At 50.4% G+C, this 17,965-nt stretch overlaps 1 protein-coding gene across 1 annotated transcript in view; it reads right to left on the bottom strand.

Annotated features, from left to right (window-relative positions):
- MYH11 (myosin heavy chain 11) overlaps positions 1 to 16,339 on the bottom strand; it is a 126,774-nt gene extending 110,435 nt beyond the window's left edge. The window contains exon 1 of the mRNA XM_047087306.1: positions 15,957 to 16,339. The gene's annotated coding sequence lies outside the window, so the exon portion shown is untranslated. The remainder of the gene's footprint in view (positions 1 to 15,956) is intronic.
- Positions 16,340 to 17,965: the final 1,626 nt, after the last annotated feature.

Here is a 17,965-nt window from a genome sequence, read left to right as displayed (position 1 = left end):
CAGCATCGTGTCCTCAGAGTTCATCTAGGCTGGCAAATGTGTCAGAATTCCCTTCCTCTTCAAGGCGGAATACTATTCCGCAGGAGGTATACACCCTATTTGGCTCCTCCATTGGTTTGTTGATAGGCGCCTGACTGGCCTCCGTGTTTTAGCTATTGTGAATAATGCTACTGTGAACATGGGTATACTTTTAATTATGTATTTTTACTGTCTTTGTAGCTTTTTAATTTTTCAAAGTGTTTACTTTCGAGGGGGAGACAGGGAGTGAGCGGGGGAGGAGGAGAGAGAGAGGAAGACACAGAATCCGAAGCGGGCTCCAGGCTCCGAGCCGTCAGCACAGAGCCCGACGCGGGGCTCGAACTCATGAACCGCGAGATCATGACCTGAGCTGAAGTTGGACGCTCCACCGACTGGGCCACCCAGGCGCCCCTACCGTATTTGTGGTTCCCTAATTTTTTGTTAAACTTATGATCAACAAAAATCGGGTTTTGTTTTTGGTTTTTTTTTTTTACAAAAAGCTTCCAACGGCCACTACACATGAGAAAAAGGTGCTCGACCTCGCCAGTAAAGGAAGAATCTGAAAGCAGTGAGATGTTGACTTTCTCCTATCAGTTTGGCTGAGATGAAAACTATCAGTAATTCCCGGTGTTGTCAGGCATTGGAGGGGCTGGGCCTCTGCACAGGCCACCCTTATGGATGGAAAAACCTTAACATCTCTGCAAACCCTTTCACGTGCAATTCCATTGCTAGGAGTTCAGCCTAAGGCCACAGACAAGGGGTAAGAGACACACAAGGATGTGGCTTGCGTTTATGCCGAAATTTCACCCTTTTCTTTTAACCTATTCATCCAAGGGCCACTTCCATGCCATAAAATTCTCTCACTGTAAACGTACAATTCAATGACTTCTAGCAAATTTACAGACTTGCGCATCTATCACTACAACGAAATTTGGAACATTCCCATCACCCCAAAAAAGGCATCCCTTGCACTGGTCTGCCCACATTCCCCGTTTCCATCCCCAGTCCCTGGCACCCACTCATCTACTCTCTGTCTCTAGGGCTTTGTCTCTCCTACACATTTCCTATCAATGGAATCGTACAATAGGTGACCACTGATCGTGCAAAGCTATTCATGATGTATGTCCAAGTTAAAATTATGTACAGGGGCACCCGGGTGGCTCAGTTGGTTAAGCGTCCGACTCTTGATTTCGGCTCAGGTCATGATCTCTCGGCCGGGAGAATGAGCCCCACGTCGGGGCTCTGTGCTGAGCACAAAGTGTGGAGCCTACTTGGAATTCTCTCTCTCCTTCTCTCTCTGCCTCTCACCTCCTCCCGTGCTCACGCACACACGCTCTCTCTCTCAAAATAAACATCGAAAGATCCTTTAACAATTATGTATAAATAGAATACTCAGCGGGGGAGAAAACAGACAAATCTCAAAAGCACTATGCAGAGCCAAAGAAGCCAGACCCAAAAGGCTCAATGACTTCACTGACCTACAAGTCAAGAAACGGCAAAACCACTACGACAGAAAGCAGATCAGTAGTTAGCTGCCAGCACAGGGAGGGGAACGGACTGCCAAGAGGCACAAAGGAACTTTCGGAGGAGGGAGGAACATTTTCTATATTCTGATCATGGTGGTGATTACACATCGGTACATATTTCTCAAAACTCACTGGGCTGTATGTATACTTAAAAGCCAGTGAATTTTTTAAAAAACGGTGAGTTTTATTGTACGTAGATTATATCGTAATAAAGCTGATTGAAATATTTATAATAAATATATTTGTAATTATGTGTGTGTGTGTGTGTGTGTGTGTGTGTGTGTGTGTGTGTGTATACATGTTTAAAAGTCTACAACACTGAGCCTGGCTGGCTCAGTTGGTGGAGCATGCGACCCTCGATCTCAGGGCTGTGAGTTTGAGCCCCACATTGGGTGTAGAGAGTACCTTAAAAAAATAGTCTAGAACACTACAGGGGCACGTGGGTGGCTCAGGTGGTTAAACGTCCAACTTCAGCTCAGGTCACGATCTCACAGTTTGTGGGTTCGAGCCCCGCGTCGGGCTCTGTGCTGACAGCTCGGAGCCTGGAGCCTAATTCAGATTCTGTGTCTCCCTCTCTCTCTGTCCCTCCCTTGCCTGTGTTCTCTCTCTCGCTCTCTCAAAAATAAATAAATAAATAACATTAAAAAATAAAAATAAAATTCTAGAACACTGGGACACCTGGCTGACTCAGTCGGTGGAGCGTGCGACCCTTGATCTCAGTTCGAGCCCCAGGTTGGGTGTAGAGATTACTTAAAAAATTAGTCTAGGGGCGCCTGGGTGGCGCAGTCGGTTAGACATCCGACTTCAGCCAGGTCACGATCTCGCGGTCCGGGAGTTCGAGCCCCGCATCAGGCTCTGGGCTGATGGCTCAGAGCCTGGAGCCTGTTTCCGATTCTGTGTCTCCCTCTCTCTCTGCCCCTCCCCCGTTCATGCTCTGTCTCTCTCTGTCCCACAAATAAATAAATGTTGAAAAAAAAAAATTAAAAAAAAATAAATAAATAAATAAAAAAAATAAAAAAAAATTAGTCTAGAATATTGTATGCTAAAATATTAAACTATGGTTCTATCTGGTCCAATATGGCAGAGTTTGAACATCAGTAAGAAACGTAAAGGTAAGAATGGAGAGATGAATACGTTTAAACCCATGAGGCATGATGATTAAAATAAATTTTAAAGGCCGGCCGGGTAAGATGCTGGGGAACCAAGACGTTATTTTGCAAACTGGTAACGAATGGGGGGCGGGGAGGGAAGCAAAACCTTGATTCTGACTTCCCTTAGCTCCTCGAGGTCACTAAGTAATTGACAAAGAAAAGTCTGTAGGTACAACTCCAAGTCAGTGACCGTCCTGTCCACATGAGGAGCCCATTCTTCCTCCCACCGTCTGGATGTGTCCACCAGGCAGGTGCTGAGGCAACAGATTCTTAATGTTCTGTCTAGCAGCCTGTTCCAGACCATTCCTGCAGGAGCTGCCCCTGCCCTAGTAACATTTGCTGCCAGCCAGCTCCTCCCACCTGCCCCAGCGGTCCTCCCCCACCCACTGCTGCTGTGCCTCCAGGAACTAAGACATAGGCTGAGTTAGGATGTATGGCCACCAGGACATACTGTGTGGTTGACGCCCTACTTCAGGAGAGAAGAATTCACAGCTCCTTTGAGTTCACCAAAAGAACCCCCACATCTCACAAATGGGCAGCCAACTCCTGAGACACAGACTACAAGGCAGGAAAGGACAGGCAAGTACTCCGACCGCCCCTCTTCTCCTTCAGGGGTGAAAATAACAATGATAAGAAACTGATAAGCTCAGAGTGGGTGGTTACTTTTCCCCCGAGTCATGATCTAGTAGCTCATTTTTTTTTTTTTAATTTTTTTTTTCAACGTTTATTTATTTTTGGGACAGAGAGAGACAGAGCATGAACGGGGGAGGGGCAGAGAGAGAGAGGCAGACACAGAATCGGAAACAGGCTCCAGGCTCCGAGCCATCAGCCCAGAGCCTGATGCGGGGCTCGAACTCACGGAGCGCGAGATCGTGACCTGGCTGAAGTCGGACGCTTAACCGACTGCGCCACCCAGGCGCCCCTAGTAGCTCATTTTTAACAAGATGGAGAAATGAGCAAATTATTCCCCAAATCTGAATAATCACTTCATCATTCAAAAGGAGTGAAACAAAGAATTGCAGACAGACACATGGTCCTGGGTTTAACAATCACATTACCTGCATTTTTAAATTCTTACGGGTTTTGCTTAGGACATCATCCCAAGAGCATCCCCACTCCCCCCACCAAAACCTCACTTTAAACTGACGTTAAAAAATACTCCCGTCTAGGGCACCTGGGTGGCTCAGTCATCAAGCATCTGACTTCGGCTCGGGTCATGATCTCACAGTTCATGAGTTCGAGTCCCGCGTCTCGAGCTCGAGCTCAAGCCTGGCTTCTCTCTCTCTCTTTCTGCCTCTCTCTCTCCCTCTGCCCTTCTTGGGATGCTCTCTCTCTACCCCTCTCTCACTTGCACCCCCGGATTGGCATTTTTAACAAGTTCCTGGGTGATGATGAGGAATGTGGGTCTGGGGTCTATACTTTCAGACCCACGGTGTAAGATGAAAAGTGGATAGAGCACTTTATCATGGATACATCAGGAGGGGGTCACCTAAACGTGTTAATCAACATTAACCATCAGAGTAAGGAGTCGATCAGAACGATGTGCCCCCAGATGGGATGCCATAGAAAGTGCCTCTACCACCAAGAAAATATTCTTCCAGAAAGGAAAAGGGCTGGGGATGGGGGCCAAAGCGGGCAAAGCCTCTGGGTCCAACACCCCAGGAAACGCGAGGCACAGGGAACGCACTATATACTGTCATGGGGGGAAGGGGGGGAGGTGCAATGAAATCCACAGGTGGGAAAGCATAGGACAAATGACTCCATTTCTTTAAGAACATACAGAAAAAAAAAAGGAGAGAAATTTATAAACTAGAAGCAGCTGGGGGGGGGTGCTCTGAGACACAGAGGAAAAGCAGGAGATGAAGACAAACAAAGCCCAGTTTGATCATTACCAAAGTGGAGCGCTAGGTGCCTGGGGGGGGGGGGGGCTGTCCTAGTGACCTCTCTACTTGGGCATATGTTGGAACGTTTTCACAATGAAAAAGTCAAACAAGGACAATAAAAGACTAATTGGGAGAGAGGAAGGGGAAGAAACACACATTCTCTCCCCACAACGCACACATACAGGGCAAATCAGAAGCAAGGGCACATTTCACATTTTTAAAAAGCCACCCCTGGGGCTCCTGGGTGGCTCAGTCGGTTGACCTTCTGACTTCGGCTAAGGTCACCATCTCACGGTTCATGAGTTCAAGCCCCACCCCAGGCTCTCTGCCATCAGCACAGAGCCCGCTTTAGATCCTCTGTCCCCCTCTCTCTCTATCCCTCCCCTGCTTGCGCTCTCTCAAAAAAATAAAGAAACCTTAAAAAAATAAAATAAAATAAAAAGCCACCCCTCACACGGAAAGTTTTGAGAAAGTGAATGCAGTTGTAAGAAAAAACAAAGTCCCGACCCATGCCTCCAGAAAGAAAAATGTAGGAGATAATCAAGAAAAATTCAACATTAACAATATCCTTTATATTAGGGAATCTGTTAAATTCTTCGATGTGACAATGGCACTGTGGTTCCATCTATTTAGGGTCCCTTCCGGGGCGCCTGGCTGGCTCAGTCAGAAGAGCACGCAACTCTTGATCTCGGGGTCACGAGTTCGAGCCCCACCCTGGGCGTAGAGATCACTTAAATGAGTAAACGTTTAAAATGTATTTAGGGTGCCTTCTTTTCAGAGCCAGTGGGAAGGAGTTGTATCTGAAGTAACAAACCTGGGGTTGAGGGATGGGGTGCCTCAGGTGGGTTACGCTGTTGCATTGACTTCTGCACGCTTGACCTTTTCCTTTAAAAGGAAAAATGCTGGGGCGCCTGGGTGGCTCAGTCGGTTAAGCATCCGACTTCGGCTCAGGTCACGATCTCGCGGTCCGTGAGTTCGAGCCCGACGCGGGGCTCTGTGCTGACAGCTCAGAGCCTGGAGCCTGTTTCCGATTCTGTGTCTCCCTCTCTCTGACCCTCCCCCGTTCATGCTTTGTCTCTCTCTGTCTCAAAAATAAATAAACTTTTAAAAAAAAAAAAGGAAAAATGCTACTGTATCACCTGCATGCCACTGTCTTCCGTGTGTAAGCCATATCGCTGTCACACGCCTCCCACTTGGCCCGTAGGTCATTGCCGGGGCCAAGTCTTCTGAATACCAGCAGGGATAGTCAACACTCACAGCGGGGTCAGCAAGTAACATCAGCACGCTGTTGGGAATCTCGCCTTACGGTCAGCTCCCCCTAACAGATACGGACACAGAGGCCCAGAGAGGTGACGGCATCTGCCTGAGGTCACACAGCTCAACGGTAAGAGAGCCAGGTTCTGAGCCCACGTCTGATTCCACAGCCCCCGCCCTTCTGCCTCCCACGTGAGCCCGATGGGCTTGGCAGAAGCTCGACGGAGAATTTGCAATAAGTGAACCGACCCTGGCAGGTACCCCACACAGTGCCTCACGTGCACATTTGAACCAAGAAGGCAAACGCAAAAAAAGGACATACTACGTGCTTCTGTTTATAGGAGGGTTCAAAACCAAGCAAAAATGTCCCTATGGTGACACAAGTCAGATGTCTTAACTGGAAGAACAGAAGCCGAGGGGGGCTTACGGGGCTGATGTTCTGCTGCCTTTTTTTTTTTTTTTAAGTTTATTTATTTATTTTGAGAGAGAGCGGGAGAGGGGCAGAGAGAGAGGAACAGAGAGAAAATCCCAAGCAGGCTCTGCACTGTCAGCTCAGAGCGTAATCTGGGGCTCAAACTCCCAAACCTGGAGATACGACCGGAGTGGAAATCAGGAGTTGGACACTTAACCCGCTGAGCTACCAAGGCGGCCCCGTGCACTTTTCTGATACAAAGTATTCACTTCCATGAAAACTTCTGGCTTCCTTTTTTCTTCTTTATGCTAAAACACACATTACATAAAATTGACCACCTTAACCATTTGAGTGCGCAGTTCAGTAGTGTTAAGTACACTTGTTAGTGTGCAATGAAACATTTTTAAAATAGTACCAAGGGGCACCTGGGTGGCTGAGTCGGTTAAGCATCCAATTTCATCTCAGGTCATGATCTCACGGTTGGTGGGTTCGAGCCCCGCATCGGGCTGTCTGTTGTGAGCACAGAGCCCACTTCGGATCCTCGGTCCCCTAACCGCGCCCCCCCCACCCCTCCCAGCCGGTTCAATCACTCACTCAATCAACTAAAAATTATAAAAATTATAAAATAGTTTCTAAATATACTCAAGAGGGCTCGGGGGAAAGTTCTGAGCAACATGTCAATGAACTGGGTTCCTTCTAATTGCAATGTTGGTCAGCTGCCTTTAAAGTCAGAAAAACACCAAAAAACACAACAGAAAAATACAAGGACACAGGAATCCCCGTCGCCAGGAACTCTGTCTAATCTAAGAATCAAAAACACAAACAAGACCGAGTGTAAAGAGTCCATATCTGTCCAAAAAAGGAGACAGAGAAGCTGGCTGGCTTCTCAGGGCTTTGCTGTTTCTGACAGTTACGATGCACGAAATCTGCTTTGGTCACAGGCAAGAGGAAGCCTGGCTTCACCCGAGAACAGCATTTCCCAGAGTGTGCTCCCTGGAACCCTAATCCCTTGAAATATTAAGGGGTGGGGGTTGGGTGGGATTCAGGGAGATTGAGATACTCTTCGAAAGAAAACGACTCTGCGGTTAAATCCACTGGCAAAGTGCTCCCTCCTCCCACCCCTGCCCCATCCACATCCCCACCCCCCACCTGTGCATGGAAAGGCAGGACAGTATCAGGACGTCCAAGACTTTGGCAGGTCCTAAAACCCGAAAGCGATTTTACTCCTTTAGACCCAAGGCTCCCCAAAACATTTGGCCACAGACCTCTTTTCCCACCAAACACCGATGAAATCTCACAAATTTGCCCTTGAGAAAATGTAGTGAGCCTAGCAAGTTAATAATATTAATATTAGTAATCAGAGCCGCTAAATCTTTATTGGGTACCAGCTATGGTCTCCTTTAATCCCCTCAGAAACACTACAGGGTGCACCATCAACTCTGGTTTACAGATGAGGATACGGAGGCACAGAGAGGTTAAGTAACTTGCCCATCATGGCACAGCCAGCTATGGTGGAATCTGAATAAAGGTGTATTTTCAGGGTGATCTTTCCTGCTTTGTCTTCTTTGAAACAGGCAGAACATTTGAGGACAGGAAATGCAGGCACACCCAAGAAACATCCTGGATCAGTGTAGAAGGCTCCGGATAATTTGGCTTAATCGTTATAAGGACGTGCCTCAGCATGCACCCAGAGCCTTGAGTTTTCAAAAATTTGAGGGGCGCCTGGGTGGCGCAGTCGGTTAAGCGTCCGACTTCAGCCAGGTCACGATCTCGCGGTCCGTGAGTTCGAGCCCCGCGTCGGGCTCTGGGCGGATGGCTCGGAGCCTGGAGCCTGTTTCCGATTCTGTGTCTCCCTCTCTCTCTGCCCCTCCCCCGTTCATGCTCTGTCTCTCTCTGTCCCAAAAATAAATAAAAACGTTGAAAAAAAAATTAAAAAAAAAAAATTTGGGACGGTGACAACCAGGTAAAAAAGTCCCAGGTGGGGCATTAGGGGAGGCACTGGGAGGAAGAAAATAAAAAGTAGCTTGCAAAGTAACAGCAATGATCAGGGGCCCAGTTCCAGTCAGAGGACTCTCCTTGTGCTAAGTGGAAACAAAACCTGGTCTCCTGTTCCCTGCTGTGGTCCTTACTTCCAAGGAGGTTTTTCGTTTTTGTTTTTTTTTTTTAAGTTTATTTATTTATTTTGAGAGAGACAGAGAGCGAGAGAGAGACAAAGACAGAGAGCACAAGTGGGGGAAGGGCAGAGAGAGGGAGAGAAAGAGAATCCCAAAGCAGGTTCCACACCACCAGTGCAGAGCCCGATGCGGGGCTCGAACTCACAGACCACGAGATCATGACCTTAGCGGACGCCGGATGCTTAACTGACTCAGCCACCCAGGCGCCCCTCAAGTAGGGGTTTTCAATCTTGACACCATGGACGCTTGAGGCCGGTCAGTCTTTGTTGGGGGAGGGGCTGTCTTATGCATTCTAGGCTGTTTACAGCATCCCTGTCCTATACTTACTAGATGCCAGTAGCTCCTCCCCTTGTCAGTTTCTTTTTTTTTTTTAATGTTTATTAATTTTTGAGAGAGACAGAGACAAAGTGCGAGCGGGGGAAGGGCAGAGAGAGAGGAAGACACAGAATCCGAAGCAGGCTCCAGGCTCTGAGCTGTCAGCACAGAGCCCGACGCGGGGCTCGAACCCACGAACCGTGAAATCATGACCTGAGCTGAAGTCGGACTCTTGAACCAACTGAGCCGCCTATGCGCCCCTGGCCCTGCCAGTTTTAACAACCCAAAGGCCTCTGGACATTGCCAGGTGTCTCCTGGGGGGTGGGGCGACATCGTCCCCGGTGAGAACCACTGCTTTAGAAGAAAACCCAGGACTCTCTGCGGAAGACAGTTAAGGCCCGGAAGGCCAACTGCTGGAGGTGACACGGGGGCAGTGAACACATCCCAAGACAAGACGCAGACACCCAGAGGTTGGGGGCCAAAGGGGCACCTGTAGGACTATTACGAAGGACAGATGGACACTAAGGACACTTCAGGGATCGAGGGGTGCTCTCAAACTTTTTGATGAAAACAAAGGGCTCTGTGGCAATGAGGCCAGAAACGTGTGACACAACACGGCTCAGTGTGTCCGCTGTGCACGTGGTCCTGATTTCCCCGCCAACACCACACAGCTTCATTCTTTCAGCACAAACAAGCCGTTCTTCAGCCTCTGTGAAACCACCCGGTTACAAGTCCCAGTTCCGCCACGAATTCGCGGGGTGCCTGTGGCCAAGTCACTCTCCCCCTCTGAGCCTTGCATGTTTCATCCGGGGGGAGAAAGTGGGCTGGCCTGACATTGACATTCTATGGGATCTGTGATTCCGTATCAAAGGGCTGGAATCGGACCACACAAGACCGTTCAGCTTGGTGTGTTTTAACATCAGCTTTATCTTCCCCAGAGGGACGCAGGGGTAAAAAGATCCTGCCCTTTCTGCTTCCGCACTAATAAAAAATGAATCAAATACCCCAGGGCCCGAATAGTATAGGATTTGCACATCATCACGCCTGGTCGACAGCTTCCCTGAAGACTTTATTGCCAAGCGGCCGGCTCAAGAGCTTGGACCACAGACACAAACCTAAGTGTCCCCAGGGGTCACGGGAGCAATTGGGCCGAGAGCCCTCTTACCCTGCCTAGAGATGGTGGGAGCTCCTTCACTCCAGCCGGGGTCACCTCATGAGTATGTGGACCCTGAACTTCCAGGCTTGCAGTCGACCCAGAAGTCTGACTTTAGGTGCGAAACAGCCGCCACTCAAGTCAAATCATCGCACAGTTTAAGCGCCGTGCAGACAAAATGAACGCCCTCTGAGCCCGGTCTAGGACACAGTCCACCAGCTGGAAGGACCTCCGCATCGGAGAAACTAGTTCAAGTCCTGGGGCAGGTGTGGAAGGAGCCGGGCGTGTAGAGGGAAACAGGAGAGGGTCCAGGATCCCTAGATGCATCGGTTCTCTCTGCCCCAAGCTGTCTGCATGAGACAATTGGATTCTAAATCTGTTATTGGTAATAGCCACTGTAATTACTGGGCCCCTTCTATTCATGGGGTATCGGGCCAGGCCATTTATTAAATACCCCAGCTTGCTATGTGTCCTAAGTGTTCAGCAAGGTGAGCATAATTTATTATTCCTGTAAGATTACAGAGGTCCTGGAAAGTAAACTAAAGTAAAAGCCTTCTCTTGCAAAAGCTGGAGTCGGGATTTAAACCCAGATTCACCTGACGCCCAATCTACTCTTAGCGGAAAAGCTCTCGCTTGCGTCAAGGCCTGGCCCCCTCCGCACTCCCTCCATCAATCATACCACCCCCCACCTCCCCAGGGTGTGATCCCAAGGAAGCCCGACTTCACCTTAACAGGAAAAAGGCGAGCAGTGGACCATTTCACTGTTGCTTTGGGACATCTCCCCTGACTTAAATATTGTGTTTAAAGTAACTCCGGGGCACCTGGGTGGCTCAGTCGGTTAAGGGTCTGACTTCGGCTCAGGTCATGATCTCACAGTTTATGAGTTCAAGCCCCACTTCGGGCTCTGTGCCGACGGCTCGGAGCCCGGAGCCTGCTTTGGATTCTGTGTCTCCCCCTCTCTCTGCCCCTCCCCGGCTCACGCTGCCTCTCTCTCTCTGTGTCTCTCAAAAATAAATAAACATTAAGCAATAAATAAAGTAACTCCAGAAGGAAGTTTTTTAGTTAGTAGAGTGAAATTATTTTTCTCTCCTACCAAGAGAACTTGGTTAGCAAGAGACACGATATAGCTCCTATGAAGAACACTTTTGGGAAAGAGAGAAGTGGTCATTTCCGGCCCTCAAAGCCCCAGGGTATTTTGTATCTTCCAGCCCTGGCATAACGTGCTTACAATTAATGTACAGTCTCGAATGTGACAGACATTTCTCAATATCTATCCATTTTAAATGCGCGTGCCCTTTGACTTGGCCATGGCATTGCTGGGAATTGATCTTACAGATAAATTCATATAATTAGACCAAAATAGATACAGGATGTTCCCTGAAACACTCTAAGTGATGGGGAGCAGCTGGTATGTTTCCATAAGGGGTTATTTCAGTAAGAAGCTGTACTTTCCAATACTAGAGGATTATACAGCTGATTTTTAAACGTGCCAAAACATGCCGATAGAGAAAGACGTTGAAGATCTACGATTAAGTGGGGAAAAAAAAATCCTAATGTCCGGAATGCCAGTTTTTTTTTTTTGTCTGACAAAAAGGAAATTCGACGTAGCAAAGTTTTGGAAAGACACCCAAGAATACACTGACCGCGATTACACCAAGGGGGTAAGGAAGAATCGAGAGGGCAAGGAGGAAGGGGCTCAGGGAGACAGGCATTCTACGAGGAGACGGGGGACTGGCAAGCGTGTCCCCAGATCAGGACCCAGCGGTCTCAGACCGAGGCCCCTTTGAGATTCTACGTCATCTGCTCCACGGTTTGCTTCACCAGGGGAAGGAAGGAACGGGTATAGTAATGGGGCAAGTTCAAGCCTGCATGAGTGAGCAGTGAGCCCTTTCTTGGGGACTTTGATGAGGGCTGTTCCATCCAAACCCTTGAATCACTAATGCAGGTTCAAGATACGGGACTCCCCCGTGCAGGAGCAATGGACAGCACTAACTAGTTCCTCCCTCACCTGAGCCTTACAAAATTCCTGCAAATTCCCGCTTGGCCTTCTCCGAACTCAGCCTTTCCTCCAACGTGTGGCCATGGCTCAACTGTTTAAAGGTCAGGGGAGGAAGGCGGAGAGACCCCAGGGAGCCAAAGAGCCCCCTGAAAAGCCAGATAGGTTCCCATTCCTAGGTGAGCCCTTCCAGGATGCCATGATGGCCCGAAATGAATCACAAATGGGCCAGTAGAACTGGAATTTGCGATGTGCCTGGCGTAGGGGAGCAAGTGTGGCCATCTTCAAGTGGAAGGTTCTAACTACCACCTTCATGTCAAATAGGGATTGGGATTATGGAGGCAGGACACAAAAGGAAAATAAGGGACAAGTTTCTCCTTTACACAAAAGTCACACGAGATAGGCTTTCTGGTTCTGCTAAGTACCAGCTGTGCCACATGCAGCACAATCCTTAAGGTCTCTGGGCACGTACGTGATAAATAATCGCCCACTGAAGTGAGGCAGAGGCCAGGCGATGCTACCCCCTTCGTGTGCATTATCCCACTTAATCCTCCCGACAGGGTAATCCCTTGGGCTCTAGAGTTACAAAGAGCTAGATCTGCAGGATCCAGTCTTCCTCCTGGGCCAGTCAAGCTATCCTGAGCAAGTTATTCAGACCACAGTAGTAAAAAGGGGCCAACAACAATATCTACTCCCAAGGGTTGTTGCCAAGATGGTAACATGATGCCAGGTAAGGGCTCAGCGTGTCGACTGGCCAAAGTGCTCACCAAACATGAGCTATTCTCCCCCACCCCACCCCCATTTTTCAGACGGGAAAACGGAGGTTTGTGAAGTCCGGTGTGGAGGATTTCCAAACTTGCTCATGACATTGTAGGATTCCAGCGGATTTAACAGCGGACTTGGTTTTCCGGAAAAATCTCACACGGATCTGATTTGAGAATTACACGGAAATCCATTTCAATTTCCAACAGGGCGTCCGCCTGCTTGGCCCCGATGTGCTGAAGAAAGAAGAGACCCTTCCTCCTCCAAAACAAAACTGTCAAGAAAGGCCGTGTGAGTGCCCAGCGAGAAGGCACCCTTCTTCGAACCTGGAAGAGTGCCCTCACCAAGAACCGAGTCTGCCAGCTCCTTGATCCTAGACATCAACAGCCTCCAGAACGTTCCCCTGCAGGTCCCTAAGATCACAAGTCCTAATCTAACTGATTTAGTCAGTAATGAGCACCAAATGCTGAATAGGAGACCCAGGTCCTTGGAGGTGAATCAATTCGGATGGCGGTCGGTCAAGTCACGATTCTGACTGGCTGGTTTGGCCAAACCTTGGTGGGGCAGAGCTCCGGGAAGAGGGAACACAGAGGAGACCATGCTAGAGGAAGACACGGAAGTAGGAGACTGTGGGGGCCTGCCCCGAATGAAGAGTGTTAGAGAAATTCGTTACAGGATTGGACAGTAATCCTTATGGTCTTGTGGAGCCTTGGAGTTCGTTCACTGACAGTGCAATATGGTCTGGCAAAGATAATCACCAGGTATTGTTTTCTACTCCTATCTTGGAAAGCAGTAGTTTAATAAACCCGAGTGGCTAAAAACCTTTTTTTAATTAAAAAAAAAAATCCAAATAAGAGAAGAGCAGGGAAAAATAATCCTCCTTTCCTCCCAAATGTCTTCTCCTCCGGGCCCCTCCACTTGTTCCCAAATGGGAAGGACAAGGGCCAAGAAATCCCCCAGAGTCACGACCAACAAAGCTGTGTTACGACGCTAATTTGCAAGCGAGCCGGGTATGGCCTCATGGAAAACACTACCATACATGGCCATGTTTGCCTCAATCTCAGCCCTCGGACAGAAAAGTAATGATAACAAATCCATAACAAATACCTTGTACGGAAGAACACGTCTATTTCAGATGCGAAAATAAAAAACCACGGTGTGTACCAGGCGAGCCCCAGAAGCTTCTTGGAGAAAGCTCGTCTAGTTCATGAGTTAGACTCTTGGGATGGCAGTCTACCCATCGGCCCCAGCTAGATTACCACACCACCAGGGGACAAACGGTGCGTTTTATTTTAAATTCCCAAAAGGTCGGCTTATGTTTTCTCTAGAGAGAAGATGATAAACTCTTGCTTTCCGGAAGCATTTGGTCCCCCCAGAAACTTGACTCCAAAAGACGTTTTGTTCATGGTAAAGACAAAAGGTGGTGGGTCAAGACCACATAGCCTTGGTATCAGACAGACCCAGGAATGGGTTCCACCACTTGCTAGCTGTGTGATGCTGGGCGAGTTACTTAACCTCCCTGAGCCTCAGCTGCCTTTTGACTAAACAGGCATCATGGTGCCTCCTTAAAAGGTTATTGCAGCATTTAAATGAGATAAATTAAATCAAACACTGCTACAGTGCCTGGTACATAAGTATCCCATCAGTGGTGGCTATCTCAATGGAAAAGCACCAATGGAAGGCTTCCTTCCACAGAAATTCAACCTATTTTACACTTTGCCCTCCAATGCCTTTCAGCCCAGCACCTTCCAGTTCCCTGTCTGTAAAAAGAAACAAAACAGAAAAACCTCTCCATTGGTACCTTTAAGGAAACTAAACCAATCGAGAAGACGAAGCAAAACACAACTATGCAAATCGGTTTACTAACAATCCACCTGCCTTGGCCAAACCCTGGCCACTTAACCATTTAATCTCTCAGTTCTTAACACTGTAACCAAACCCTCTCCTTGGGTTTCTAACTATTTTCTCCAACGTCTTGATCAGCATAGCTTTGAATGGCGCCCTTCCTCAGGCAGCAAAATCCCCACCAGCTCTCTGTGCAGGGGGAAAACTGAAACAGACATCAGCCAGACTTTTTCTCACTTTGGTCCACTTTGTGGGGACGTTCAGAGCAACATGGGAGCCAGCTACTCACAGGAAATCCCAGGGCACTCTTACTTAACACACCTGCAGGCCATGGATGCAAATCGAAACTGTCCCATCTGTCTGGGTATTTGAAGCCCTTGGGGTCAACCTGGATAAGATTTTTTTTTTTTTTTAACTTTGGAACGGGGGAGGGGAGTCTGGAAGAAAACTGGGCTGTGATAAATCAACTGCATCATAACCAGCCCTCCCTCTCTAGGGTGATCAACAAACACATCCTCTAAACTCATGAAAAACGCACTCGCCTTTCTGCGAAGCATCTGCCCACGTGTTTTTCACTGATTTAGCACGTTTTCAACAGAATTAAGCCAGGCTTCCAAATCCACTCAGAGCGTTACTTTGCCCGCCTCTGTGATTGGAAATGACTTTCTAGGGAAGTTCAGCTGTACTTTATCTGTGCCTAGAATAAAAGTTAGAAGCCAATGGAAGCTGCTCCTCTGAGATTTGAAGGGATCACATCTCCCAGATATGTCTCGTAAGAATCATCTGGGATTCCTCCTTTTTTTAAAGTACAGTTTTTCTGGAGATTCAAGTGTAACTGGAGGTGAGCCCGGAATTTTGGTCTTTAACAAGTACCCCCAAGGTGGCACTTCTGGTTGGCCACCTGGGGAGATGGAGGTTTGGGGAAAACCTAGGTTGATGAAGCAGAGAAATGAAAACTGTGAATCCCCACCTCCTCACCAGAGTCCTTGAGCGTATGACAAGGATGGCAACAGAAACACCTTGCTGCTCCCCAGCCCCTGTAGGATGACCCCTACCCAGCTGCCCACCCCCCAGTACCACCCTACTTACAGATCTCCAACTGGGGGGACAGCGGAGAAGAAACCGGGTGGAGAGCTCAGATCTGGCACACCTCCCAGGCAGGGGCGTCCAAATCTCCCGGCTCGCCCGGGAAGCCTCTCTTTATAGACCCGGAGCTGCCCCCGGTGGGAAAGAGGAGGCGGCCCGGGGGGAGGAGGGGGGAGGGTCCCAGGCTGCTGGCTCCGCAGCGCCCCCTGCAGGGCCCGGGAAGCGCGGCGTTTTGTGCCGTTCCTGGCCTCACCTGCGGCGGCGCTGGGACAGGGGCGCACACGTGGCTGGGACCCAGGGGGCTGTGGCGCTCCCCGCAGAAGAGTTCGGGCCGGTGTCTCACACCGCCTCCCCACCCCAACCCGGCTCTGGGACACTCACCGAGGCTCTGATTCCCAGAGCAAGGGGCCGAGCGATCAGCGTCTGGGAGCGGGGAGGGGAGATGCTTGAGAAGGTCTCCCTTCAGTCAGTGCACGACCCCGATTTTAACCGCTTCCTTCCCCTCAGAGGGGGCAAATGTGGGGGTCTGAATTGCCACCTCCCAGCCCCACTCCCCCTTTTATTCGCCATTCAGTGCCTGGAAAGGGGGCCGGCCGCACTGCATGAAGGGTAGAGGAAGGGGATTTTTTGAACTTTGCAAAGTGCAAGGCAGGAGCCCCCGACGGCTGGGAATCGTTTGGGAAGGGGAAGTTTTTATTTTTCCCAACTTGCTATTCCACCTCCACCCACAAGAAAAAGTGGGGGGTGGGGGTGGGGACCCAACAACCTGCTGCAGGGACTTGAGGCCCGTATGTGCCATTCGCTGACTGCCTGACCTTAGGCGAGTCACTTCCCTGCTCTGAGCCTCAGTCTCTGCAGCGGAAACATGGGTGTGTGTGTGTGTGTCGGGGAGGGTATATTTATGTAACTTGCAAGGTGTGAGTCAGGATGCAAAGAGAAAGTGGGTGCGACCCTGCCCTTGCAAGTTCCCAACTCTTCCTCCCCCGCCCAAGGAGTTCCTGCAAATGAAGAAGCTGCTTAAAACTTCACCCCTGCTCCCCTCTCTCGTAGGACCCCTCCCTCCCCTCCTCTGCCTGTGTCTGTCAATCTGCTCGTCTCTCTCCCATACTTCTGATGCAGTGACTCTCCATCACTCTTTCTTCCTGCCTTGCGGTCACTATGTATGTCTCTGTCTCTCACTTTCTCCTCTGTCTCCCTCTGCCTCTGGCCTGTGTCTCTCCCGACCTCTCCCGCGGTCTCTGGCTTTGTGTCTCTCCCAGACGTCTCCCACTGTCTCCCTCTATCTCTGGCCCTGCGTCTCTGGCTCCGGATCTCCGTCGCCGGCTCTCTCCCCGGCTCTCCGTCTTCTCCCGGGCTCCGTCGCCCGCACGCACACAGGCCATAAAAGGAAGCCGAGGCGGCGGGCTGGCCCCGCGCCAGGCCGGGGACCCGCGCGCCCCGCTCCCCGCCCCGCACGGGCCCCGGGTCCCCGGGCCGGTCCTCCCTCCGCGGGCGCGGCGGGGAGCGCTGGGCGGGCGACAACCCAAAAAGGGCAGGCGCGGGCGCCTTCCTGCAGGAATCCCCAGCGCCGCATACCAGCCCGGGGCTGCCCGCTCCCCCTGACTAAATATGGTGCGGAGCGGCCTCCCGGCGCGGCGGGCGCGGGGGAGGGCGCGCTGCCTCCGGCCGCTGCGACTGCGCCGCGCGGGCCCACGTGGGCCCCAGCTACTCCCAGCCACAGGGCTTGGGGAGGGGGTCGGAGGAGCTGGGAAGACCCCCCCCCCCGGGCTCCGGGCTTCGCACGCACCCCACCTAGGTCCACAACCCCTCCCTGGGTAACCGGATCGGATGGGGGAGGGAGCTTGACTGATCACCCCCATTTTGCAGGTGAGAAAACTGACGTCCCAGAGCAGCGAAGAGATTTGCCCAGGCTCCCGATGGGACTGGAGCCCACCGTTGCCATGATTCGCTTCCAGAAGGACTTTAAAGGGAAAGGGAGATGCCCAGGTGAATTGGCCTGCAGGCTAAAGACAGGTCTCCGAGGTTAGTGGCCGGTGCCCCCTTTGTAGCCGATCCGCCAGGAGCCATTCCTTTAACTGCTCCGTGCCTCAGCGTCCCTATCTGTGAGATGGGAAGAGCAGCAGTTATGCCCTGGCTGTTGGTAAACAGTCGGTGAGATGATCCATGTGAAACGGACATATTGTGCAGCTTCCTCTTAGCTATTATTCCCAGCCAACTTGAAACCACAGGCCTTGGGTGCCTGATGGCGAGGGCCGGCCTGTCCCCCCTCCAGCCACCCGGCTCCCCAGAGTATCTCAGACCCTCTTGATCACTTCCTCAGGCTCTCCTGCTTTCTGAAGCCTGCTGTCTCTCTATTCTGAAGCCACAGGATAGGCCGTGAACTGAGCCTG

Source organism: Lynx rufus, unplaced genomic scaffold (assembly GCF_022079265.1).
Source record: "Lynx rufus isolate CCGP_SWC_20201006 ecotype Redwood Valley unplaced genomic scaffold, mLynRuf1.p SCAF_23, whole genome shotgun sequence".
Taxonomy (NCBI): domain Eukaryota; kingdom Metazoa; phylum Chordata; class Mammalia; order Carnivora; family Felidae; genus Lynx; species Lynx rufus.
Note: the sequence above shows the minus strand (reverse complement) of the source record. Positions and strands in the feature narration are given on the sequence as shown.